The sequence below is a fragment of the Notamacropus eugenii genome, chromosome 7 (genome assembly GCF_028372415.1).
Source record: "Notamacropus eugenii isolate mMacEug1 chromosome 7, mMacEug1.pri_v2, whole genome shotgun sequence".
NCBI lineage: Eukaryota > Metazoa > Chordata > Mammalia > Diprotodontia > Macropodidae > Notamacropus > Notamacropus eugenii.
This window is the reverse complement of record NC_092878.1, coordinates 103818661-103825570: the sequence shown is the minus strand read 5'-3', so window position 1 is coordinate 103825570 and position 6910 is coordinate 103818661. Positions and strand designations below refer to the sequence as shown.

General features: G+C 39.6%; 1 pseudogene; it reads right to left on the bottom strand.

Annotated features, from left to right (window-relative positions):
* Positions 1-1244: 1244 nt before the first annotated feature.
* LOC140513583 (S-formylglutathione hydrolase pseudogene) lies at positions 1245-2092 on the bottom strand (annotated as a pseudogene).
* Positions 2093-6910: the final 4818 nt, after the last annotated feature.

Genomic DNA, 6910 nt, shown 5'->3' with positions numbered 1-6910 from the left:
CCAAGCCCAGCTCTTAATCCACTGACCACCTAGCTGCCTTTTATGCTCTTCTTTTTAGATTTGCTTCACACCCTCCCCACAGCTACCCTCCCCAGCCGCCTGATAAAAATTTTTTGGGTTGCCAGGCTTTTTCCCCCTGCTTATCAGAGACATCGCCTGTCACCTTAATCTTCCATTGAATCCTAGTATTAGCATCCTTGGGGCAAGGAGAAATTTCCTGTTCTTACCAGAGGACAGATGGCTGAACTCTACCTTAAGATCTTGGAGACCCAGTTATGAGATGCTAGAATAAAGGGGGGACAATAAACTATTGAGGCCAGATTCACTTAAAGGGCTTTCTACACTCTTCCCCAAAGTCGCATTTAGTTGGGGAAAGAAGGAAAGAATAAGACCTTTCCTTCTGGCAAAGGCCATGAACTCCCTCATTCTCTCCCACCTGGCTCCCCAAATACTTAGTTTGGCCATGTACAAAAATGGATTATTTTCATTTATATAGCACCATAGAATAACAGATATGGAACTTGAAGGGACCCCAAAAGACATCCTTTCCAATCTTCTCCCTTTTCCTCTTTTCTTTCCTTTCTTCCTTCTTTCTTTCCTTTCTTCCTTTCTCCTCCTTCTTGTCCTCCTCTTCATCCTTCTCCTCCTTCTCTTTCTTCTCCTCCTCCTCCTCCTTCTTCTTTCTTCTTCCTCTTCTTCAGATAAGGAAAGTGAAGCAAGTAAATGCTTGCCCAAAGTCACACAGATAATAGGCACCAGAAAGGAGATTTAAACTCCTATTTTACAAAAAGGACTGGTGAGATTGTGATTTGCTGGATACAATCTTTTTTTCTCAATGCATTGTCTTTTTATTTAGTTACTGAGATAACAGTTCTGTAATTTAGTTCTCTAAGAACTAATATACCCAATGACCAACAACTTCTTGTTACATCCCCAAATATATCTCAATCACTGTATGCTTTACATTTGTGATGATTTACATATTCTGTGATCTTTTAAACTTTATTTTACAAGGATTTCAAACTGCCCCAGGTTATGATATGTCTTCTATCAGGGTACTTAGGGGGAATAAAAAGGAATCAGATAGCTTGATTTTATATATTTATTCAGAAGGTAGTAAACCTTTGATAAAAATTAGAAGTGAATGTCCACAGGCAGTAATTTTTCATATCTAATTCTATCTTTTCAAAAGTTCAGTTTACATGGTAACTTTTATAATTGTGAGATTCCTTGTATATGCAGCTTTATGCATTCAGGTATTTTGCATGATATCTGATGTGATCATTAACAAAAGTTGTAATGAAATAGTAGTTATGATCATATCCCTCTTGCCATCAAAAAATAACTGGAATTTTCTGTTCCACACAGGGAGTTTTAAAATTGTCTGGAAGTAATTGTCCATCTTTAAGAAACTAGTCATCTTTGCCTTGATCATTAATATGTCCAACTGAGAATCTGGATAAGACTTCACAAAATGAGAAGCATCAAATGCCTTCTACTTACTGATTCTAAATATCCACTGAAGACCTCTCCTCCCCACCCCCACCGCCAACTTCAGAGAATTGGAAGAGAATGCTGACACAGGTTTGTATTTTCCAGGATTGTTCAGAGCACAAATCAGAGCTCCATGGCCTCCCCTAGAATGAACAAAAATAGATATCTTCTTTAGGTAAGCTGGAAAATTGGCATTTATCAGGTTGGGCAACTCATCTGTACATAAGAGTACATCTTATAGTTGGTTTTCCACGGTTCTTCAGTGGCATTCGTATAAAAACCAGCACCATTACCAGAGTCCCAGCTGTCATCTTCTCTTTTAATATTACAGCCATGTGGACTGATATCTGGTGCAATGACAATGAGGCCAGGTTCTTCTGCAGCATAGTGATAACCAGCTTTCGTGATAAAGTTTTGTTCTGTACAATTTAAACCAGACAGCCAGTCTGTCTGCTTTAACAAGACATTTTCCAGTTTCTGCCTTTGATGGTAAGTAGATTTCAAACTTCATTTTGCATTTTAGTTCTGCACTTTCATGTGTACAAACTTTCTAAAACCCCTCAAAGCACTTGTTGCTGGAAATCTGTTTCGAGGACATAGTTTCTTTGCTATTCAGGTACTACTCTTTTCCCACTCACCGACGCAAGGTGACTGACAGAAGGTTGATCCTAGGTTGGTATAGGCAGCGGTAGATGGCTGGGGATGGGGAGTGCTGGGGACCATCGTTAAGGCAGATTATTTATTACCACAGTTAAATGATACCAGCTCCACACAACTTTTCTTAGAGCATCTGTCTATGAGAAGAATATCTCTTAGAGTTCTAATAAGTAGTGATATCTAATATGGACAGAAATGGATCCCTGCACACTGCATATTCACATAGCAAATCATAAATTAACATTATCTATGTCATATTTATTTATGTTGTTAAACATTTCCCAATTATATTTTAATCTGGTTTGGGCTCACTCTGGAATCTTGCAGCCACAACAGTCTAGCTGAGGGCTGTGGTGTTTGGTATCTCTGTAGCAGAGAATGCCAGCATAGAATTAATGAAAAGAAAAGTCTTGCTGAAACTTCAATGAGCCATAGCAGATGCTACCATGCTGAGAAAACTTTGGCTCTGAAAGTAGCAATGGTTTCTATCTGTCATCCAGGGTCCAGCCTGGGTGAATTTAGAGCGACTCTGAACTAGGCAAAATTTCCCAAATATTTCAAGTAGACCAATATAACATATTGAAATTTTTGTTGGTAGCTACTCACAATTAGCTATACAACCCTGAACAAGTTACTCTCTCAGCATCACTTTCCTCATCTGTAAAATGGGGATAATAGTGCCTACTTTACAGGATTACTGCAAATGAGATTACTTGTGTAAAGTGCTTTTGGCACCTAAAAGTGCTATATATGCTAGCTATTGCTGTTAATATTATTATTATAATAATTATTTCCCATCCTACTCAGCTGACTTTCCCCAGGGAATTTTAGGTCATGAGATTTCTTCCTGTCCTTTTCCTTCAAATTCCATTCTGCCAGAATCTACGTGTGAGTGTGTGTGTGTTTGTGTACACTCAAGGACGCATGACATAAGGACACACTAGGATGCCTAGTTTCCTCTCCTTATTTAACATGAATCTTCTTCCTGACAAGATTTCCATCATTTCTATTTCAGTAACAAGTTCATTCTTCTCTGTCAAAATTTGGTCCAAAATAGCAGTTCCTGCTCACTACTCCCTCCACTTTTTGAAGAATGAAAATCTCATTAAAGCATATCAAGAATTAATCAGTCATTCTGCTTTTTTCTTGCACTGAGCTTCAAGCCAGGGTTGCTGTTTTTTGGGGGTTTTTGATATGAACTGTTATCTAGATACATACACCACCTACTTCCTGTACTTGTAGAGTTGAACTCAGTTCAAAGACAAGAGTGAAATGAAAACTTTCCTAAAAGGGAAAAAGTAAATATTTACAGAGGGATTTTGGAAAGGACAGTAGAATTGGTTCATGGCAAAACATCTTTTCATTTAGAGTCAGTTATTGCCTGAAATTTGCTCATGGGCTTGCCTTCCCCACTTTAACTGTCCATGGACTAGCTGACCTCACATAACCCAACAAGCCTTTCTAAAAGCTGTCATAATTCTGGTTCAAGGAGGATCATCCTTCAAATGAGAAACTATTTGTAAAGTGCTTAGGCTAATCCCTGGCCCATTGTTTCCAAAAAACATTCCTAGCCCTTTCCTCCCCCACCCCATCCACAAATTTCCTGTTTTCTCTGTCTCAAACTCAAACCCAGATATGTGCTCTAACATCAGAAAACTACCTCTCTTTCATTATCCAAGAATCTCATAACTTTGAACTTACCAATCAGTATGTCTGCTGCAACAACTAAGTTGAATTTTGTATTCCTTTGAACGCTCTGGCTTCCAGTCCACCATCTTCTGCAACTCCCATTTTACGTAGTATGCCACTTCTGTGAATTTTCCCAGTGATCATACTCTGTCCTTCCTTATTTCCCACTATATTATTTCATAAACTTTTCTTTATCTTCACCATCACCTCCCATCTCCCTATTTCTTCCTTTTCTTCCACTCTAGCACTCCTGTTCTAGCTTCGCTTTTCTCCCTCTACCATCTTGACCCTGTAGTTAAGCAGTTCAATGTCGTCCAGTGTCTTCCATGCTGGAATCCTTTGCTCCCTAAGGCTTCAGTCCTCCATACCCTTTTAGTCAAGGGTACATTTAGTCTGATGGGTATTTAACAACCGGTTCTCTTACAAAAATGTAATTGGGACATACTTTTAAGTTTAATCTGCATTGTTTAATCTTCCTTACGTTTGGACAATCAACAAAACAATAAACCAAGGTCTGTTTTATAGTGTTTGCTGATTTCTGAGGTATAAATGTTCACTCTGAAAATTTAACCATAGACTTGGCCCCTGCTTCAAGCAAGATCCAGCATACCCTGCTTCTAATCTTTAACCTTGGGTTCCCTAAACCAGGGGTGGGGAATCTGCTGCCTCGAGGCCACATGTTGCCCTCTAAATCCTCAAATACAGCCTCTGATTGAATCCAAACTTCACAGAACAAATCCCCTTAATAAAAGGATTTGTTCTGTAAAGCTTGGACTCAATCAAAAAGCCACACCCAAGGACCTAGGCGGCCCCATGTGGCCTCAAGGCTGCAGGTTCCCCACCCCTGCCGTAAATCATCTGCCTTCTCAGTTCATACTCCTGAAATGCTGAACACTCCTCTTACATGTCATTTCCAACAGAAAACCCTTTCTGATTCTCTGAATTATTCATGCTCTCTTCTCAAATGATCATGTATATACTTATCTATTCTTCTTAGGAAGTCATGTAACCAGGCAGAAGGGTTCCACTAAAAATTCATATCACCTCACTTGTCTACTGCACACACCATAGTAATCCTTTGCTCCATCTCTTACAGACTATATCACACTCCCCACAGTAGCTGTTCTAAACCTCAAGCCCCTATGCCACTCCCAAATGTCCCCTCTTAGGAAAAGACCTTTCTTCTTATTTTACTGAGAAAACTGAGTCTATCAGTTGTCCGTTCCTTTATCTGCTACCCCCCACCCCTCAAAATCTCCCTAGTCTTTACCCTTCCTCTCTTCTTCCACTCTTATCTCAGGGGATAATGTGGCCTTTCTCCATGTCAAAGCTAACCCCTAAACTTGTGTTGATTTTCAATTTTTGTTTTATTTTATTTTAATTAAACAGCATTTATTTTCTCTCTCTCCTGCCTACCCACTTTCCAATTGGGAAAAAAAAAATGCTTGTAAAGAATATGCATCATTGATCAAAACAAATTTCTGCATTGGCCTTGTTGAAACAGTATGTCTCATTCTGCATCATAAATCCCCCTTCCCTCTGTCAGAAAGTCAATAGTGTACTTCATCAATGTTCTGGAATCATGTGGTTGGTCATTAGGTTGATCGGAGTTTATGTTTTCAAAATGTGAAAAATAGTTTACTCTTGCATTTTAACTCAGTCTGTTCACAGACACATTATTTATTAACTGTACAATCATCTGCTTGGAGAGAGATTCTCACTGGCCAACTTCCTTCCGCTAAATCAAAAGGACACCCTATCCCCAAACCCCTCAAACAGTTCCCAATTCATATGTAGTATTTTTGACACAAAAGATGAAATTCCACAGCCATACTAAAATAAAGTACATAGTTTAGTTAGGGCTTTTAGGATTCTGAAACAAAAGTCCTATATTAATTTGGTCACACTCTTGGAAAAGATGATCTCTCCATTTATGTCTGGAATATCATTCCTTCTTGTCTTCAGGAACTTTTTCTGAGGATAAGTAGTTTTATGTCCAAGGCTTAATTCCTGGGCTGGTTCCTGGAAGAGGGAGGTTTGATGTCTAACCTCTTGTCCTGGAAGAGGTCAGGGAGGTGAAAGGCCTAGTGTCTGAAGCTCTGCTTCTGTTTGGGGTCCAGTCCTCAAATATAGCTTTACCTAGGACCTAGCTCAGTGGTAATAAAAAGCTGTAGGTTGTAGACAGAGTAGAAGGGGGCTTCTCAACCTAATTGTGGAGCAAGGGTGGAGTAAATATATCTGCTAATGCTGATCAACAGAGAGAGAAAACACCTTCACTCCTGCAAGGGAAGCTCTTATGAGCCTTATTCACTTCCTGCCCCTCACAGTTATTTTCTAGACCTGATTTCTTGGTGCTTCTTATAAACATGATCACATGTCTTAAAAAAACTTGACCCTGCCATCCTCTTAAGCTATTATGACATCAGGGGGCATTATTGCCAGTTCCTGGTCTCATTTATCAATTAGAAAGAAGCTGGTGTTACTCAAGCAAGCACTCCTTCTCATCTCTTATATGGACCACCCAACAAGAGTAGGTGATTTGGGACATTATCCCAGTTCTTTTTGCCTCTCTCACACTCTTATCTCATGGCTCTACCCTTTTGTGAGAGTTCTCACTTTTGTCTGGTTATGTGTTGGTGTAAATTATCCCATCAGATCATGGGGATTCCATCTGTCTTTAATATTCATTCTTTACTCCACTGTGTTTTCTGTAAAGGTCTTACAATGGCAGCTCTTTAATCAGATTACTAAAAATACGAGGAAAAGCAAGTAGAGGCAGGGTGATGGTGTAAATAGAAAGCTGAGTCAGGAAATCCTGGTTCAGGTTGTGCCTCTGACAAATTCTGGTGATCCTGGGAGAGTCACTTAAACTTTCAGTACCTTCAGGCAACTCTCTAAGACTGTAAATTGCAGAGATGGTGACCATATTCAGACAGGGAATTAGATATATTAATGAAACCACAGGTGCATTCCCTAACCCCAAAAGCAAATAATATCAAGGCACCCTGTGTGCATTCTTCAGTCCACAATTCCTTTCGATCTGCACCTTCTCTTAGCCCCTGGCAGCAGA